This window comes from Lissotriton vulgaris, chromosome 5, assembly GCF_964263255.1.
Source record: "Lissotriton vulgaris chromosome 5, aLisVul1.2, whole genome shotgun sequence".
Classification (NCBI taxonomy): domain Eukaryota; kingdom Metazoa; phylum Chordata; class Amphibia; order Caudata; family Salamandridae; genus Lissotriton; species Lissotriton vulgaris.
In genome coordinates, this window is record NC_141693.1 from 1,589,900,199 (window position 1) to 1,589,922,150 (window position 21,952).

The 21,952-nt window shown below is 45.5% G+C and overlaps 1 protein-coding gene across 3 annotated transcripts in view; it reads left to right on the forward strand.

Annotated features, from left to right (window-relative positions):
* Positions 1-21,952, forward strand: part of JPH4 (junctophilin 4) — a 412,372-nt gene that overhangs the window by 181,791 nt on the left and 208,629 nt on the right. The gene's annotated exons all lie outside the window — the stretch shown is intronic.

A 21,952-nucleotide genomic window follows, 5' to 3' on the forward strand; every position in this document is an offset into this window, starting at 1 on the left:
GCGAAACACCCCATTGAGATTTGGGATTTGATCTCCACCTACTCTCCTGATCTATGTTGCTTAACCGAAACCTAGTTAACCCCCACTAATCATCCCGCTAATAATCTTGCAATACCCACCGACTATAAATGTATCCCTCTAGACAGAATGGGGAAATAAGGAGGTGGTATAGGGATCGCTTTTAAAAATCATCTAAAAGTTCAATGGCTCTCCACAATTTGCAACAAAGCAATGGAACTGGGACTTTTTAAAGTTGCCATGTCTCCGTCGGTGTCTTGGGACGGGGCATTGCTTTACCGGCCACCCGGACCCAAAACAAACATTGCCAACCTTCTGACGGAATTTATTGCCATGCAGGTCTTGGCCTCCAGTAACTTTATTCTCCTGGGGGATTTCAACTTCTATGAAGATGTGTCGAACCCAGAAGTAAGGAAGCTCATTTCCAGTCTGAACGACATTGGTCTATCACAAAGGGTGCGTGGACCAACCTACTGTGCAGGCCATACGTTAGATCTTATTTTTACAAACTCAGAATGGTTAAGATTACACCCCCCGTTTTCCCTCACCTGAACAGATCATTGTATGATCCAATTTTCTTACCTGCCCCAAGCCCGGTCAATCCAAATGAGCAATCAGAAGCCATTGAAAAGCAGTAAGAACAGGCCCTGGTAAATATTAAACCTGGAAGCCTTTAATGAGACTTTCTCCCAACTTAGGGTGGATCCTGGGCAATTCTGCCAAAACCCCACGGCCATGCTGGCCAGTTTTAACTCTGCCTTAGCAAAGACTGATTCTGTTATCCCGGTGAAAAAGAGCAACCTAGTTATTCGACGACCTTCTGCCCTCTGGTATTCTGGCGATTTGAAAAGCAAAAAGTCTTTATGTAAAGCTTTAGAGAGACGCTGGAGAAGTACAAAAAACCCTGCAGATAAATTAGCTTACAAATCCTCTCTATCCCACAACCATCAATTAATTAAAATGGCCAGATGTTCATACCCTTGTTACCAAATCGAACAATCTGGAAATTTTGCTTAAGCACTATTTAACATTGTTAAGGATTTCTCCACCCCTCCAGCGTGTAAACAGTCACCAACAGAATCCCAACCATTATGTGACTCAATAGTGAAGTTTTTCCAAGAAACAATTTATAAGGTCTATTTATATGATCTATGCTGATTTCCTTGTCACGAGCGTTAACAACTCTGGACTCACAACGAATCTGGACCATTATTTTATACCCATCACCTGTCACCTCAATCAGTTTGAGACCATTTCGCTTGAGGATACAAACAACTTACTGTTGGCACCGAAATCAGGTTCACCGGCTGATTTATGCCCCCCCAGCACAATAGCCCTCCTTTCTCCAACTTTTGAAATACAATTTTTTTTAACTCTTCTAATCTGACCGGTCTTATTCCGGCTACTTGGAAAGAAGCATACGTTAGTCCCATCCTAAAGAAACCATCTGCAGATCCCCAGCTGCTTAGTAATTTCAGACCAATATCCCTGCTGCCCTTGCTTGGTAAAATGCTGGAAACAGTAATAAATAAACAACTTAGCCAGTACTTAGAACTTAATGACATTCCCAACCCTTCACAGTCGGACTTTCGCCTGGGCTTCAGCACAGAAATGACCATTTTGGCTGTAACTAATTCACTGAGACTAACTCTTGATGCCGGAGGATCCATGATATTGATCCTCTTAGATCTCTCCACGGCATTCAACACTATCTCTCATAGACTGCTGGCGGAGAGACTGCATGAGTGCGGCATCAGGGGCGTTGCCCTGCAGTGGCTGAGGAACTTTCTAACCAATAGATGGCAAACCACTATTCTGGGTCCGTTTGTATCTCCAAACTTTTTGCTGGATAAGGGTGTACTTCGGGGCTCGTGCCTGAGCCCCACGCTTTTTAATGTGTATATGGCTCCCCTAGCCAAGATTGTTCAACAATTCGGCTTCAAGATAGTCTCGTATGCCGGCGATACACAGCTGCTGTTTCCAATCAGCTCCAACTCCACTGACGAGAAATTACGCTTCCCGGGTGGAATGTTAGCAATCTTGAATTGGATGAGGGAGCGTTGTCTCCAGCTCAATCCAGGAAAAACGGAGTTCATGCTCCTAGGTCAAGCCGCTCACTCCTGGTCAGCTGACTGGTGGCCCTCTCAGTTGCGTGAAGCCCCTACCCCCTGCTCCTAAGTGAAAAGTTTAGGAATCCAACTGGATCACAAACTTACTATGAAAGATAACATCAAGAACATCTCAGGGGCTTGCTATTATAGCCTCCATCTACTACGTAGAATACTCCCCTATCTGCCACTAGAACACCACAGAACAGTAGTCCAGGCAATGGTTGTGAGTCGGCTCGACTATGGGAACGTGCTGCTGGCTGAAGGAGGTGAGACAACGTTAATTAAACTTCAAGTGAATCAAAACACTGCAGCAAGGATAGTTCTAAATCGCCCCCCAGGATCCCCATCTTTTCCCTTACCTAAAGAATTGCACTGGCTCCCAGTGAAAAAAAAATCTTTTTTTAAGATCTGCTGTCTTTCTTTTAAGCGGTACAAAAGGGGTGGTAATGGACGGAGCATCTAAACCAATCAAACACTCACACCCAGTCAAAAGATCTGGGTTTAATCCATCACCATTCTTTAGCCAATTCTGCCACCCCAGTTCAGACATGGCTATATGCAAATCAGTCTGACCCTGTGCCTCATGGGAACAGTCCAGCCCGAACTGCCAAGCCATGCATTCCCTGGAGCGGAAACAAGCTTCTGAGGACTTGTTTCTGGCATTCCAGCCGTCTTCAGCCCGGCTTGCTTGAATCCAGTGGCAAAGTGAGCAAGGGACTCACGTCTGAGCATACCCTGCCACACTTATGGCGGCCAAAAGTGGTACAAAATTGGGTGGTAATGGACGGAGCATCTGAACCAATCAAACAGTCACACCCAGTACAAAAGGGGTGTGAGTGTTTGATTGATTCAGATGCTCCGTCCATCACCACCCCACCATTACCTACCAGGAGGGTCACCTGAGGATGCTCACCTCACCGTGCAGCGTCCGGCATATATGGGGAGGTGGGAGGGAGGAGCAGCTGGGAGGCGGAGCAGCGATTGGGCAGTGGGCAGTCAGGGGGGCAGGGCTGTAGGGGGAACAACGAAGGGGGAAACGAGTGCAACAGAAGACAAGAGGGGCACAAAAAACGAGTGGAACAGAGGGCAGAAGGGCACAAAAAACGAGGTAAAAATGAGTGTCACAGAGGGCAGAAGGGCACCAAAAACGAGTGGAACAGTGGGCAGAAAGGCGCAAAAAACGAGGGAAAAAGGGTGGAACAGAGGGACGAAAGGCACAAAAAACAAGGGGAAAACTGGTGAAACAGAGGGCAGAAAGGTATAAAACTAGGAAAAAATGGGTGGAACAGAGGGCAGAAAGCCACAAAAAACGAAGGAAAATCGGACGGAACAGAGGGCAGAAATGCACAAAAAACGAGGGAAAAACAGGTGGAACAGAGGGCAGAAAGGCACAAAAAACGAAGGAAAAAACAGATGGAACAGAGGGCAGAAAACGAGACACAAGAGGGGGAGACAGTCGGAGCTGCGTGGAGGGGGAGCGACCTACCAGGAGGGTCAGGGGTCGCTCCTGATGTTGAGCGTGTGGTCATGTGCTGAGCATACAGTGTTGTGCTGACCGCGTAGCGATGCACTGAGCATTTTATGTTACGCAGAGTGTGTAGTGCTGTGCTGAGCATGAAGTGATGTACTGAGCGTGCAATGTTGTGCTGAACGTGGTGATGCTGACCATGTTCTGATGTGCCGAGCATGTAGGGTTTTGTAGAGCATGTAGTGATGTACTGACCATGTAGTGTTGCGCTGAGTGTGTAGCGATGTTCTGAGCGTATATTGCTGCGCTGAGCGCGCAGTGTTGGTTCGAGCATGTAGTGATGTAACTGAGCGTGTAATGTTGTGCTGAACGTGGTGATGAGCGTGTTCTGATGTGCCAAGCATGTAGTATTGTACTGAGCGTGTTGTGATGCTGAGTGTGTAGTGGTGTGCTGAGCGTGTAGTGTTGTGCTGAGCATACTGTGATATGCTGAGCATGTAGTGTTGTGCAAAGCGTGCAGTGTTTTGCCACGCTTGTAGTGTTGCGCTGAGTTTGTAATGATGTGCCGAGTGTGTAGTGTTGCAGTGAGCGCGTAGTGATGTGCTTAGAGTGTAGTGATGTGCTAAGCGTCTTGTGATGTGTTGAGTATGTAGTGATGCTTAGCTTGTAGTTTTTTTGATGATCATACACTATTGTGCTGAGCGTGTAGTGTTACGCTGAGCGTGTAGTATTGTGCTGAAAGTGTTGTGATGCTGAGCGTGCTCCAATGTGCTAAGCATGTAGTGTTGTGTTGAGCGTGTTTTGTTGTGCTGAGCATGTAGTTTTGTGCTAAGCATACAGTGTTGTGCTGAGCGTGTATCGATGTGCCTAGTGTGTAGTGTTGAGCTTAGCATGTAGTGTTGCTCTGAGCATGTAGTGATATGCTAATCTGTAGTGTTGTCCTGAACATGTAGTGATGCTGAGCGTGTTCTGATGTGCCGAGCATATGTAGTGTTGTGCTGAGCGTGTAGTGATGTGCTGAGTGTGTGGTGGTGTACTACGAGTACTGTGTTGCGATGAGCACAGAGTTTTGAACTACAAACAGGTTGTTCTGAATTCCGGGGCACGTGTTGCTGAGGGTACAGGGATGTGGTGCACAAAGTCATGACTGAGCCTGAAATTATGTTCTGTGCTTCGACTGATTGATAATCATAATGCAAAAACGTGATGTGCTAAGTGTGGGTGATGTGCTGGACACGGAGGTCTTTGTTGCGCAAAGGGGTTTGTACTGTAGTCTTCAGGCTTGATTTGCTGAGGATAAAGTAACATTCTGCGTGAACTGGTAAACTGAGCTTGTGACCAACCTCAAAACGTGGAGTGAGTTGTTCAATGTAGAATCATGTCTTTATCGTTGGGTGAGAGAAGACACCTGAGGCTGTTTATTGAGTGTGAGGTGACGTGCCTGGCCCGGAGTTATACGTTAATGACGTCTAGGAGGGAGGTGCTGCGCTTTGCGTAATGTGCTAAGTGTGAGGTGCACATGGAGGGGATGTGTCAAGCTTGGTGTAATTTGTTCAGTGTATTGATATACTGCTGACAGAATTAACTAATGGGCGTTTGGTGATATAAAGTAAAGCACTGAGCGCGACTGGAGTGCTGAGCGGGGAATGATATGTTTCTGGGTACCATGCAGCACAGAAACGCCTGGAGAGGTTCCCTGGTTTCCTAGGTAACTGGTTCCTGATAGGTGATTGGTTGTTGGATGTCATGGAAACAGGTGAGCAGCGGGCGCTGTCTGGAGCAAGTGCATCGAGCCCAGCTAGGAAAATCAATGCGTGTCTGAGTGTGCATGTACCCACATTTGCATATTTATATTTGGATAGGTATTATAGCCTCTTTATATCGCTGTGTGTACACGCACGTATCTCCATTTTATCTGGATATGATGCACCACAAAAAAAGAAGCAGAAAAAATGCTTCACGGATCACATTTCCTCAGTAAAAAAGATGAATTTATGTCAAAATATTAAGGACGAAATATAAGTACAAATATTGAGACCTACATTTGGAGAACCAAAATATTATGAAGAGTTGTGCATGTAAGTAAGTATAGATTCACTGGATTTTTATTTTTACTGTTTCAGTAACTTACAGTGGAACACAGGTATATACATCTAATTATATATCATGATAGTTTAGACTATACTTCATATGCTGTAAACACGTACAACACATTGCCTCTCATCCTGTGTCTACGAAAGGAAAATAACAGTAGGGAAATATCTGGAGAGAGGAGGCGCATCCCTGCTAGCTCGGGTCCCTCTCACAATAGTTCCAGCTTTATTTGGCATGCTGGGTGAGTGGGCCATATTACTAGCATACCTGGCCCTAAAGGGATGGAACCACAATCTCGTTCAAAGGGGCATCTGTCATTCCGGCAGCCCTGTCTTTCCGACCCCGCAGCCCCGCTGTGTGTGTTGTCACTAAATATGCCCATACGGCCGGCGCCAAGCACCATGGCACAGAAAGAGATGATGCTTGAAAACGTCCACGTTCTATACGTGGCATTTCAACGCAAGATATGCCAAGCCCACCGTTACCATTGGAACAGGTTTAGTCTAGTTAATCCATTGATTGGAAACATCACAATGCTTTGATACTGCAATCCATTATTCCAGCTTGAAATACAGGCAATCCCTTCCCCAGGCTCACTCAAGGGAAGAGTAAGCCTCCTCGGTAGGGGAACCCTCGTGGGTCTTCCGTACTACCTGGGCAGCGAACACCCATGGGTGCCTGCCCAGCCCATCACCTACCATCCGAGTGGAGGTGAAAGGCCCCCCCTCCAGCTGGGCAGGGTTTTTGACAGGCCAGCCAAAGTACATGCTCTCTAACAGACCTGCTGTGGCAGGTCGCACACATGTTTAAATGTACAGTCCGTGCGAGTGTGCACACCAGCGTGCAATAGTAGGCAGGACACGTAGGTAAGCCATACCAGCCCTGCAGGTGCGCACCCAGGCCGCAAATGTAGGCCTGACCTACTTTAACAAACATCATGTTCGCACCACTTCTTAACGTGTACTGTACTTCAGTACAGTGAGAAGGGACCCAGAGTCTCGAGGCTCCACACGAGAACCAGCAAAAAGTAAGAGAATAAAGCACAATGTTTAGGAAAATGTAACCTATCAGGTCCAACATATCCCTTCAATATAAAGGTGGTCTATTTCAATCAGACCTGCTTTAGACACAATTTGTGTTGCCTTAGGATCTGTGGGATATTAAAGGAGATTTGGGCCAGGGGTATAGTTTGTTAGTACATAAAAGATAACTGGCTTCACTTAAGCGAAATTGACCACATCTAGCAGGTGGTTGCTATTGTGGTTATTTCCCGTTTGGGTCTTGGCAATCACCACAGCATAGGTGGGGAAGACACTTCTCTGGATGGTCCCATAACCTGGCAAAGGAACACTGAACCACTAAATAATAGTTTGAGGTCTGGCACCTCAAACCTCCTCCTTTCATAGATGAGCACCGTGGTCTTCCAATTTGTTTGTGGCTGTTTTCTCCCTGGACAAGTGTAGCCTACAGTGAACTGAGGTTTTGAAAGTAACTCTTGTGGTATGTTCATGAATCAGTATAAGAAATTGTGAATGACTGCCATCTTGATAAGCACCAGTCAGGGAGGGAGGCTGCTTTATCTTGGTCTCAATCTGGAGAGTCATTTTATCCACCACTAGTCCATAGCTTAACCTCACCAAAGTCTCTGTGTCTTGGTGTAGAACCATCCCCAGGTGTTTCACCACTCCTTCTGCCCATTTTATCGAGTATTCCAATGTGGCTTAGACTGTGGTGTGCATATGGTGAAACATCTCGAAATTGCCCCAGTTAATAGATCTGCCCGAGAGTCCATCTTCCTTGACACCTCAAATTAGCATTGCAAATGCAGGGAACTGTTCTAAAATTCACCAGGATGCCGTATTTCAACATTTAAGTCACAGCAGTTTACAATGGTATTTCACCGACATTTGGAAATACTGCGTTGTGGCATTGTGTATTTAACATTTATTTTGATGCATTCTGGGCTATGTATTTTATGAGAACAACTGAGTAATTAATGCCTGCATTTAGAGGCGGGTCCTTTTAACAAGCTGTACTCCTCCACATGTGATCAAAGCTCATACCGGAGCCAAAACGTGTCAGGGATTTCACGCTGCACTTTGGATAATAAAACATTGGAACTGCAAAGTTGTCTTCAGCGTCGTTTGTTTGTTGGATATATATATATATATATATATATATATATATATATATATATATATATATATATATATATATATATATATATATATATATATATATATATATATATTCACATGTTTAAAATTATTATTATAAATTTTCTTTTCACGGATGAAATGTGAACAAACATTTACCCAATCATGGTATTTCTCCAAATCGGGGTGTTTGATGAATTGTAGAAAACACCAGGTACGAGTAGAAAACAATGAGTCTGTTTTCAGTGATGACTGTTACAGAGAATAATGTGATCAGTATAAGGGGTTTTTACCCAAATAAGTCACTGGGGACCTGGGTGCTATATAGTATACAAAAAGGGGGTCCCAGTGAACCATGAAGAACTAATCACATTTATTCACAATAACAATAAATACATACATTCATCAGAGCACATTGCCAATTAATCACAATGGGCTAAAACTACAATACATTAGACAAAAATAATAATAATACATTCATCATAGTGTCCCAAGAGGAGAAAAAAGGCGGGAAGGACCGTGATGCTGTGAAGAAAGGGAGAGGATGTGTGAGAAAAGATAGTTAATGTGACCACAGATTATTTCAAAATTAAAATGCAAAACTAAATTGGCTTCAGATCCCTGAGCCACAAAATGGAATCACTAATTTCCAACAGTTGATCAATAATCATGTGTATGACGCTGGTATTCAATATCCGAAATAGGGGCGGCGTCAACTGATGTATAAGAGAGTAGCCATCGACGTTTTGACCCCAAAACTACAACTGTAGGCGTAGTTGAAACCTTACACCGGGGTCTTCTTCAGGACAAAAAAACGTGAAACCCACGGGTACACTAGGAATGTGAAACCCAAGGGTACGCTAGGAATTCATGGTTGGTGGAGTAATTAATTTCCATGTGATAGTAAGCGAGTTCAATCATTCAAGTAGCTTCGTTGCCATACAGACGCTGCCAAGGTCGTCAAATTTCTTCGGATAGGTAGACAGTACGTGAGACTGTTCATGCGACCCATAAAGGACCATTCAATCGGGACTGGAGACAACCTCGGGACCTAATCTCGATGAGGTTTCTCGTTAATGAAATAAAGCGCCGTTCTCACAGACGTTCCAACTGAAACAGTTTCCTGAAACAGTTTCCTGATAGAGGGATTCTTTCCAAGACGTACTATGGTCAAATACACGGTGTTTATCAAGCTATCTCTGGCAGAAGAAGTGAATTGCCTATGCCAGGACCGGCGGGACACTCTGCGTCCCCGAGTACTTACTGGAAACACAATCAAAGAGAAAACTACAAGCACGGCCAGAGTCGCAGAAGCAACAAAAGAAAGTGAAACCAGATTAAGAAGGTGGCGAGGGGCCGTTGGAATCGATTCCAAAACCGCAACACGGCCCAGACAACAACTCCAACGCAGTAATCAATTTAGCAGACTTGAAGTTGACCCCTGGAGAGGAATCAGTACTAGGACTAGGACTATCCTATTGTCCTCCCTGCAACTTCAACTACGCCTATACCAGAATGGACACTTTCAGGTTTGTTAGAAAACTCAAACTTAGCAAATTTCATTGCCTATTACCAAAAAAGAAGGCACCTTCTGAAGCCATCATTAGTCCTTCCCTTCTTACTGTGAAGGGGCCGAGAAGCATTCGAAGAAATATGGTCTATGCAAAATGAACAGGGGGAAATTACCAATGTGGCGGAAAGATCACTGGCCGATGACACAAGCAAATGTATAACCCCCTTCAAGCCAAAGTCAGTCTTCCTGCCCGTCATGGTACATGACAATTTGGATGTCTACCAGGATATGGTCATCCAGAACCTAAAAAAACTGTATATTGCCACCAACAAAAAGCGATTTGCCATCAGTAAACAAAATCGATGTTACACACAACTAGTTGGCAAGCTTGAGTCTGACTGCAACATCATAGTCAGACAAGCGGATAAAGGTGGCAACATAGTTTTGTGGCCTTGTCAACTCTACCTGGAGGAAGCTGAATTTTTAACGGGGGGACCCTTTGTGCTATAGAAAAAGTAACATTCAAATAGTGAAGGCCGCTTGGATGGATCAGCGTTCAAAACTCCAGGCTTGGAGAAGTGGGGGTTTGATTTCCGAGCAGGAGTTTCGCTTCCTGAGAAAAGAACATCCCGTCACCCCCACATTTTACCTGATCCCAAAAATACACAAAAACATTAAAACCCCAGCAGACCGATTATATCGGCCATCAATAGTTCAATGGAGAACACTTCCAGATACATTGGTTATTTCCTACAGGACTGGGTCAAAGGATTGATTTCATATGTTCAGGACACCTCTGATTTTATACGTAAGATAGAACATGTGATTAGGGGCCCAGACATGCTCTTAATGACTTTGGATGTATCTGCCCTATGTACATCGATCAGGCACCATGATGGATTGAAAGCTATTGAACACTTTGTTAACAAACGTCCGATGAATTTTGCAGCACATAACAAAATGTTACTTACTATGGTGCAAATGTGCTCAGAGCAGAATTTTTACCTCTTCAACAATCACAATTTTCAACAAATCAGGGGAGTTGCCATGGGGGCCTGTTTCACCCCCAGTTACGTATGTTTACACATGGGGCTGTGGGAGGAACAGGTCTTCATGCGACAACTCAGAGAGATTATGGAACACAACATAATTCTGTACCCTCGGTGCATAGATGATTTGTTTTTTGTTTGGAGGGGTTGGGAAGAAAGCACCAGGGCATTTGTCAATGAGTTAAACAACAACAATCTAAATTTAAGATTTACATATTGATGCTACTTCTATTTGTTTCCTAGATGTGGAGATTTATGTAGAGAATAACATCTTGGCTACTAAATTATATAGGAAACCAACTGCCAGAAATACCATTCTGCATGCGGCTAGTCATCATCCGCACCACCTCATCTACAGCATCCCCTATGGTGAGATGCTGCGCATTAGGAGGATATGTAGTTCGGAGGTCGAATGTGTTGCTGCACAAGAGGCCAGCAGAATTAGGTTCCTAGCCAGGGGATACTCCAATGAAAATCTTGAGTCTGCTATTAATCGAACCCAGAATATGCCTAGGCAAGTAGCATTGATGTCTAAAGTCAAAGAAAGATCTAATGTTCTCAATGATTCTGGGACTCAGTCTTGCATAATTCTATTTTACAGCAGGCAACATTCAGATTTAAGGAAAATCTTCAACAGAAATTGGAATCTCATTAAAGGAGATCCCGTGATTGGTCAGAGTGTAGCAGATAAACCAGCGCTCACTTTCAGAAGGTCCCCCTCAACGGCTAGGGCATAGGTTAAAAACAATTTAGAACCCCCATCTCCAGTACATGGATGTCCCTCAGTAAAGGGTTTAAGAAGTGTCCTCAGTGTAAAGCATGTCGCTATGGTTGTAACAAGACTAGCTATAGCAGTCAGTTTAAACAAAAAACAATTGAAATTACCAAAAGACTGACTTGTAAAACTGACCATGCAGTCTATGTGCTGGAGTGTCCGTGTGGGTTGAGGTATGTTGGCAGCACCAGGTTACCCGGCCACAAATGGACTATTTCTAGCAAGGATCAGGCTTACCCAGTAGCTAGACACTTCGAAATCGCACATGAAGCGTACCCAGCCCATCTCCAGTATTATGTTATCGACATGGTGTTACCTTTAAAACAAGGAGGGGACCGTGAAGCCAAATTACGCCTCCTCGAAACCCATTACATACTGGAGCTCGACAGTAAAAATCCGAATAGGCTGAATGCCAGCGAAGACCTTTATACATGTTTGTAAGATTTCAATATATGAGGGCTTTCTTGTTACAATCTGCACTATACAATACGGGTCTTCACTGTACTAATATACCAATCAATATGATTATTATGAAAACTGCATAATTTTAAATAATTTGCCTCTGGTCTATTCAATGGTTTTAATGGATATTAATTGGATATGAGATTTAGATTATTTTATGATTTATATTTGTACTTGCATTTTTTTGCACATTGGGTACACCACATTCCACATTTGATCCTTCAGGACTATCTATATTGAAATGTTTCCACAGAGTTGAAAGACAGTGCACTTTATTCTTTGGCCACTTGGGATATATATTAGTTTGTTTGGCAACTCCTGGAATTACTACTAGATGTAGCTACATATGGTCATTATTTTTGCACTATGCAGATATTTTGCACTGAATGGGCTGTACATATTTAAGATCTTATCAAGGTATTTTAAAACATTTTAAATCAAAGATGTGATTTTTTTAAATGTGAACTTGGTTTTTAAATATTGAATATTAATCATTTAATATTTATGTTTACATGCCCCATGAAATGTCAGATTCATGTGTTACCAGTAGCTACTAAACAATGTTGTGTTTATTTTATGTTTATGCCTACAATGCACTTAGAGGAGGAGGTTAGAGAAGGCAGACCTGGAAGCAGAGGTCAGCCCGGGACCAGGGTTCAATTCCCGGCTCGGCGGGGTCTTGAGTCCTAAAATGTCCACGGACTCGACAATTCTCGCTCCAGTGCCTACTCGATTCACGGGTTCACACTCTGCGACTCTGGGCAATAGCTTGCTTAATCTCCACAACGACCCCTCGCGACGGGATGCCTGGCTTTCACCTAGCGGATACCCTGCCGGGGTTATCTCACAGGGGAATACCAGGACGGGTTCCCTAAGCAAGCGCTTAGAGACCGGTTGGTGATTTGCGCTATATAAATTCCTGTACATTTACATTTACATTTACATGCACTGATTGAGTCTTACTCGAATGCACTAGCACTTTAAATAGTGGTCCTGACCACTTGCAACATGTCATGTGATCAAGCTTCAAGGGAAGCAAAACGCGTCATGGGGGACAGGCTGGGCACGAATAAAGCACTTTAAAAGTGTGCACCAAGAATTGGGTCTGCTCATCGTCATTTTCTGTGTGGGAGAGTAGTTGGTGGTGACAACATTTTATATATATATATATATATATAACCAAGGTTGCTCAAATGAAGAAGCCGCACATGAGGAGTTATATATATATATATAAATATATATATATATATATATATATATATATATATGCGCAAAGTGAAGCTCTTTCTTGAAATTATCGCAGCCGCCGCCACAGCAATGTCGGAAAGAAGCCACGCCACTCCAACGTTCGTCATGGGCCAAAACAATTTATTTAGCGCTCAAGCCACCAGATCCTACGCGTTTCGGGCGTCCGCCCTTGTTCACAGATCGTTAGTCAGTACAATCACAATGGCTTAAATGCAAGTAGTTTTCCCGGGCATTTTTTTCACAACCACGTGGTAGTAAACATTAAAGACACACTACACATCTTAGGCTTAAGCAGTCTTTTTTCTATATAAGTCAGTGCCATGAGAAATTGTTACATGAGTATTATAGCAGCATAAATGCATGATTTAGAATCACAATGATAATACAATTTATTTTATAATTAATAAAATAAATACGTTTTGGTTTATAAAAATATTATATATATATATAACCAAGGTTGCCCAAATGAAGAAGCCGCACATGAGGAGTTAACGCCCTTTTATTGCAGAAGGCAGCAGGTATGGCACACCATCACACTTCGAGTACAATTGCCAAATGTATCACCAGACACGTTTCAAACTCCATCGAGTCCTTGTTCACAGACTGTTTGCCAAGAGGAGACAACAGACTTTCACTGGAGCACATGTTAAATACACCCAAGTCCCACCCTTGATGGGCGTCGGAACAGAATGCCTCCTGGTACCTGTAGTCCACCTTAGTACAAACCACTGTGGGTGCTGTTGTTTAGAAAGTCTACAAAATATTTTTCCCCAGTGGGCACAGCTTGCCTGCTCCTGCTGCTTATGTAGTCTGCAAAAATGAGCTCCTCATTCTGACAAACGCTCGAGATTGCGAGCGATTCAGATCCGCTCAATGTTAGGCAGCGGGGCTTCTCCGCGGCCGGACGAGCCGCTAAACATCAAGAACCAAGGTTGCCCAAATGAAGAAGCCGCACATGAGGAGTTAACGCCCTTTTATTGCAGAAGGCAGCAGGTATGGCACACCATCACACTTCGAGTACAATTGCCAAAGTTATCACCAGACGCGTTTCAAACTCCATCGAGTCCTTGTTCACAGGCTGTTTGGCAAGAGGAAACAACAGACTTTTAGTGGAGCACATGTTAAATACACCCAAGTCCCGCCCTTGATGGGTGTCGGCACAGAATGCCTCCTGGTACCTGTAGTCCACCTTAGTACAAACCCCTGTGGGTGCTGTTGTTTAGATAGTCCACAAAATATTTTTTCCCCAGTGGGCACAGCATGCCTGCTCCTGCTGCTTATGTAGTCTGCAACAATGACCTCCTTATTCTGACAAACGCTCGAGATTGCGAGCGATTCAGATCCGCTCAATGTTAGGCAGCGGGGCTTCACCGCGGCCGGACGAGCCGCTAAACATCAAGAAACAAGGATGATATATATATATATATATATATATATATATATATATATATATATTATATATATACACTAGCAGCCCGCCCCGGGGAGAAGGGGGCTGGGGACAGCATTTTATGCCTCTGTGCACGCCCGCCCGCCCCGACATTGCCCAGACCCCATCCCTCCCGCCCGCCCCGACATTGCCCAGACCGCCTCACGCCCGCCTCCCGCCTGCCTTTGCCTTACCTGAGCCGCCCGCTCCGGACTGCCACTCTTCGCCGCTCGTCACCGCTCCTCCCCGCCTGTCGTCATCACGTCTAGGTCGCGGTCAGCGCTATGTCGCGGCCGGCGCTAATTTTAGGGGACTACTTTGTTTTGAAATGTAAATTTTTTAATTTACGTTTTATTTTTATTTTATGTCGCCTATGTCCATCTACACACCCTGAGGATTCCAACAATGTATTGGGTGTGTAGATTGGCGCTGTGGTTCCCGTGTTTACCTTGCCAAAAGGTTTCTGTTCTCTCTTTATACTAGTAGTATAGAGTGGCCCTGGCAAAAATGGTCATGGTCCCCAGGCTACTGTATCATTTTGTGAACTTCCAAGTGGTTCCGCCACGATCGTTCTTTAAAGAACTGAACAGCCTCCTAAAGGAGCTGGTGTGGGGCGGAGGACGGCGACGAGTAGCGCTATCCACACTTTACCTGCCTCCCACGGATGGGGGATTGGGCGCACCAGCCTTCGAGGCGTACTTCCTGGCGGCCCAGCTCCAATGGCTGTCGTACTGGACAGCAGGGCGTCACATAGGGGAGACCATCACTGCTGACGGCCCTATTCCACAACCAGCGATCCATCGAATGCTGCTGCCGGGCACTAAACCTACACGGGCTCGGCCCCTACAACTGTCCATTGCCCGCACCTGCATGATGCGCATCCACCGTATGTCCAAAACACAACCGCCGTGCTCGCCCCTGTTACCACTGGTGGGCTTCCCACGAGGAGACACATACTATACACAAGGAACACTTCGAGTCTGGACAGAATTGTCAGTCACAGAGGTAGAATCGTTAGTCGAAGAAGGACAGCTGAAAACATACGATCAGATGATTGAGCAATTTGATCTCCCCCCTCCCTCTCCTCCCCCCCCCCCAGGCAATTCTTACTCCACAGGCAATTAATAGATAGCAGTCGTAGGCACTGGAATCCTAACACAGGGGAACCCACACCACACCCAGTGATACACACAATCTTACACATGGGAGTGGGGCGACACCTGGTAACTTGGCTTTGTAAGGCGGTACGTACACTACTCCTCCCATCCCTTCAACCCTTACGACAGAAGTGGGAGACGGACATCGGCAGAGTGGTCCACGATAAAGAATGGAGCACAGCCCTGGAATACCCCAAAAGAGTATCCAGAAACGCAAGATTCCGTAACATACAATTCAACGTCCTCCATAGAGCCTACCTCACACCACACCGACTGCAGTGCTTCTTTCCAGATACACACTTTGAGTGCCCCCAATGTCAAACCCCGGGAGTGGATTTTAGGCATATGTTCTGGGATTGTCCCACACTTCAAGAATTCAGGGGCACAGTCCATCCAACCCTTAAAGAGGTTACTGCCATCACAACCATGTCCACATGAGAAGCATGCGTGCTCGGGATTTTCCGCAGGCGTAAAACTGAGAAAGTGCAGTATCGTTTCCTCTCACTAGCCATTCTTTTGGCAAAACGGGGAATAGCTATGCATTGGAGGTCCCCCAGGGGACCACCGGAAGCGGCGTGGATAGGCGCGATGCATAAGTGGGGCAAAGCGGAGGAGGAGATACTCCGGTAGGAGGAAGTGAGGGGACACGGCAAACATCCTATATCCTTAGAATTGGCCCAGTTAATGTACACATGTAAATGTAAATGTGGGATTCTTGTAAAGCGCACTGTTACTCTACCCGAGTGTCCTGGTGCTGTAGACCCCTGGGGAACCCGTCCTGGTTTTCCCTGTGAGATGGTCCCTTTCTGGGTATCTCCGGCGTCTGTGGGGGGCCGTTGTAGAGATGAGGCAAGCTTAATGCCCAGAGTTACCGAGTGTGTTCCCTGGTTAGAGTAGGCACTGAGGCGAGAATTATCGAGTCCGTTGACCCCTGGTCCACGACCCTGCCGCGTCGGGAATTGAACCCTGGTCCCGGGCCGTTCTCTGCTTACAGGTCTGCCGCCTCTAACCAGTGAGCCACACCTCTTTACACAGGCAACATGCCCCAAGAGTCACCAACGGCCTCGCAATCCCAGACACTAATAGCCACACCAGCCCCCGCACCTCAATGACACAGCCACAAACACTACCCGAACATCGCAAAAAACCGCGCCCGCAACCTTTGCGACTTGACGCGCGCCACTAACTCCCCACATGCTGTCGTACCCTGCAACCCAGGAGCGCTGACACCGCACCCCGGTGCAGTAGTTCACCCCCCGCTGCCCCCCTAGACTCCCCCCACACCCCACCAAGTTCACCCCTAAGTTTTGAAAAAGTTAGAAAGTTTAGATTAACAATTAACACACCATGAGGTCATTACCTTGCTTAGAATAGTAGACCGCTCACCACGGACAGTTTTTGCTCTTCTCAGGGGTGAACAACTGGCCCTGCAGGGGACTATATGGTAAACGTTACTGGACCGCACAGGTAGGTGTGGTCGAAGGACCTGTGATTACTAAATGGGGAAGACTACTAAGCGTTTTTCTTGAACTGTGTACTTATGGTCATGCATTACTATACCGTATAATCACTGTCATGTTGGTTGTAAAATGCAAACAAAAACCCAATAAACAAATTTAAACAAAAAAAAATTAGGTTGTCTTCCTTTCGGCAAACCCCTCATATGTAGCAAAATCCACACTGCACACAGCCTTTAGATGTGCATAGCAGACGGTTGGCGACAGGACCTGGCCTGCACCCAGCACTGTGGCCAACCCACCCAGAGCTGGCCAGCATTGTTGCATACTAATAACGTGGAAAAGCGGGATATAACTGGCAGAACCTGTAGGTGATTTGATGCCTTTGTGTACTCACCAACAATTAAAAGGGAGAACCGTGTACTCTGCCCTCAGACCAGTTGATGAAAAGAGAGAACCCACTCATCTTGGACAGTCACTACAGAAGTGATTGTGCTCCAATAAATGAACAATGTTTCTCCTCCATCAAGGATTTGAGATTGTTTTTCAACGGACAATTGTAGAGAAACACCCTGTCCATCACCCTGGAAAATGTCAGGAAACTGTTGCATACTACTAATGTGAAATGGTTGGGGACAAACTGGTAGAGCTTGTAGGTGATTTCGGGCCTTTGGATATTCAGCAGAAATTAAAAGAGGAAACCGTAGACTCTGCCCTCAGTCCAGGAGACAACAAGAAAGAACCCACTTGTCTTGGACATTCACTACAGAAGTGATTGTGCTCCAATAAATCAATGTTGCATTCAACTCCATAAAGGATTTCAGATTGTTTTTCAATGCGCAATTTTAGAGAAAACACACTGTCAATCAGCCTGGAAAATGGAGGGAATGTTGTTGCCTGATTCTAACGTGAAAGGGGCAGGGCCAAATGGTCAAAGCTTGCCACATGCCATTCTCGACAGCAAGCCCGTCTGCGCCCGTCCGCATCCTTCCCGCGGCCAGCGCCAGCCACGCTGCCAGTGGCTCTTCCGATGGGCCTATTTTTTGGTCCAGGGCTCAACTCTTAAACCTGAGGGCTGGGAAATGTGAGCATCTTCTAAATCCTGTGCATTCAGGACTCCTCTCCCTGTCTAAATGTCGCTCCTGTCAATTCACTTTCATTGCTGATCCCATTCATCCATTCCCGGCCATACCCTTCCCCCTACCTATTCGAATCAGAATACTATTCGCCCCCCTATAAAAGCTTGCTTGATAAACTGTAGATCCCTTCCCTGCATTTCAAATGACATCTGGCCTTCCCTAGAAACCCAATCTTGGGACTTAATATTCCTGACCGAAACCTGGACCAAGGACCATCCTAATCCTGACAACACCCTAGCCATTTCAACTGGCTATTGGATTGTGGGGGTCAATAGGGCCGAAAACAAACCAGAAGGAGGAGTAGCATGGTCTTTCGTTAAAGTTGGGAAATCCCGCATAGGAAACTTCCTAACGTAGGGTTCTTAGAAGCCATGTAATGCCTGTATTCTCATCTACGCGGTCACTGGACTGAATGCTTCGCTCTACATACAATAGCTGAGGCAGAATTACATCATTTGGGGGCACCATCTCCTTTCGGTTATTTGTCAAAACATGACCTAATCAAGGGATAGAAATAAGCAAAACAATTTCTGGGTACTTATGGAAGCAGAACTAAACTGAAATTACTAATAAAAGACCACGTATCAAAGCCTTGAAGAAGTCTTGTGGAGACAAAACGCGCCGCGTCGGCTATGATTATGTATCATGTCTTTTAAATAAATGAAAATATCGGCTATCAAAATAAAGAAAGAAGAAAGTTTTTCATATAATCAAAAGTCTCCGGTCAACTGATTTTCTTTGGGAGTATAATTACTAAGCTTGTAATTGACACCGTATGATTCTTGATACTCTGAATATATGGGTATGTGCTGAGCTTCTTTCTGAATTTACTTTTGCATTACGTTGGCCCCGAACCAAGTGATGGCTGGAATTCGGACCTACAGACCCCCCAACTCCCCTCCCAATCACCTGCTTGAACTTTATAATGCGGTGGCAGACCTTTCGCTCAAACATGATCATTTCACGATCCTCGGAGATTTCAACATACATACAGACGGCACCCGCTGCACCAAAGCCCGTCAACTTGTCAATACTTTGGATGGCCTAAATCTGACCCAGCTGGTTAATGTCCCTACGCACTCGGCCGGGCACACGTTAGACCTGATTTTCACAAATAATCCAAACCTGACCTCAGCTCCCCCTTCACCACTTACCTGGTCCGACCTTTTTCTAATTCCTTTCAGTCTGTTACTACCTCCACAGACCTCCAGTCCTTCCCATAACTTGGAAAGCAGAAGGAAATGGCTCAAAATTACCAACAACAGCATATCCCCTGCACTGTCTTCCATCCCTCTATAGCTGTCAGGTGACCCTGATCTTGACTCCATACATTTTAATAGCTGGCTAACCTCCGCTCTAGACGTTGTTGCTCCCCTGAAAACCTCGAAGTCTTTTAGACAAAAACCATCAGCCCCTTGGTTTACTTCTACGCTCCGGGTAGTGAAAAGTCATTGTAAAAAATTGGAACACAGCTGGCGATCATCCTACGACCCCACAGCTAAATTAGTGTATAAAGCTGCCCTAAAAAATTTCCACAAACTTTAAAAAAAAATCTTTTTATTAGATTTTCGATAGTACCAAAAGACATCTTACTTCCATTGCTACCACATTCAACAATCACAGTGTACGTCAGCTGAAACCAGCAATTACATTACAATTGAAAAGCATCTCTGTGCAAACTGAAGCAAAAGGAAAAACCAAAGATCTCCCAAAAACTACACCCAACCCTCTCCACCTCATCCCAACCCTCAACCAGGCGACAAATGTACTGCTTACTCCCTATCAAGGCGACTCAATGGGAACATGCACAGCTTAGTGGTCTGTTAAAGTCAGAAAGCATGAACACAAACAAATGGGGCATCTCTAAGTCCAAGAGTAGCTTAGTCCCAGACCTTTGAAAGTGTAGTAGAAATTCACACATAAGAATAACTCATGGAATATAACACCTCAGAATAAATCAGGATGAGCCATAAAATACGCTGTTAAGGGGCTCCAAAAATCATTAGGGTGGGAGGATTCCGGCAACTCTTCCTCATACACTTGTAGCTGGTCCCTACAATAGTCCAGCTCCTTGAGCCACAATTTTATAGTAGGCGCAGACCTCCATCCCCATCTCTGGGTCACCGCCCGTTTTGCAAGCAAAGTGGAAACCCCCACAAGGCGTCTATTAGCCGACTTCAGTTGTTTCACATACCCCCAGAAGACATAACTCAGGCAGGTAGGCCACAGGCTCCAGCACAGCACCACTTCTGACAATATACGAGTCACTTCAGTCCGGAATGCTAACACCCACCCACACAACCATGCAACATGATAAAAATACACACAGCTCGCCGTATCTCTCAGGCCATACTTATGAAGTTGTAGAGGTGAATAATATACTTGGTGTAGAAATTTAAAGTGAATGATCCTAAGATTGCAGTTGGTTGTAAGGCGGCCTGTGAGTTGACAGCACGCCGTCCATACCACCATCGAGATTGGACTGCCTATTGCAACCTGCCAGCGCTGGCGTGACGGGTGATTCTCAAAATCGTGCTCTCTTTGGTAAGCGGAATAAAGCCTAGTGATAAGCCCTTTGCGGCTCTCCCCTGCCTGCAGTGCCCGAAGAGTTGCAGGCTCCTCAGTGAAGTTCGGAAAAGCATTCCGAACGGCCTGCCGGACCCTGACATACGTGAAGCGAAACATAAAATTACGATTCACTCCACTTTGGGCTTCTCCAAGGGTTTTGAAACGGCCTTCCTTGTACAGATCCCCCATCCTAACAATACCAGCTGCTGCTAGCTCCTTTAATGCAGCGGGCTCCCCGAGCAGCAGAGATCCCTGGATGAGGGGCAATGGGCAGAAGAGGTGCTTTAAATACGGAAGCTGCAACCTGGCAGCTAAAGCCAGCCACGCCCTAGATGTGCCTAGAGGGGGGTTTATTTCCTGGCGGGAGCCACCCGACAGAACCAAAGTCTGCACCAAATTGTGAAGGACGGCATCCGCTTCAATAGCAACATGTGGCTGAAAGCGCTGTGGGAAATGCCAATAATGAGCAAAATGAGCCTGCGCGCAGATGTAATATAAGCAAAGGTCCGGAGCTTCAAAACCACCCCGATTTAAAGGCTGCAACAATAGGTCCCAGCTGCACCGAGGTTTATTGCCCCCCCAGACGAAGGTGAGCAGTGCCGTCTGCAACGTTTGGAATACTGCTACATTCAATTTAATAGGTATATTAATAAAGAAGTACAACAAATTGGGCAGGAACACCATTTTTATTACAGCGATCCTGTCCGTCAGTGACAAACGAAGACGTGCCCATCGCTCCGCCTGCTCTGTCATGCTCATAATGGCGCTTCAATAGTTCTCGGTGACCACCACAGCTGGATCCCTGTGGATCCACACCCCCAAGTACTTCATGGGCTCAGAGGACTAGGTCAGCGGAAAATCTAGCTCAACTTCCCTCATATGCGCCGTTATTGGAAAAACTACAGATTTGGACCAATTAATGCTCAGTCCAGAAAGCCTTGCAAATTTGACATATTCTCTCAATAAAGGCGATAGATATACAGATGGTTCCCGGACATAGAGCAGCATATCGTCCGCGTATAGCTATACAGTCAGCAGGCACTGTCGGAACCTCAAAGCCGCAGCAGAATGTTTTTGGTGGAGCTTGCAAGCAAGAGGCTCCAACATCAGTGACAAGAGCATGGGTAACAGGGGACATCCCTGCCGTGTGCTTCATTCTATAGGGAATAAGGGCGAGACCCTGCTATTGACGCGCACCCGGGCGACCGGTTCAATATATAGAACCCGAAGCCACAGCACAAAGAAGGGTGGGAACCCCATCCTACTCAGGACCGTAAACATATATGACCAATGCACGGAATCAAATGC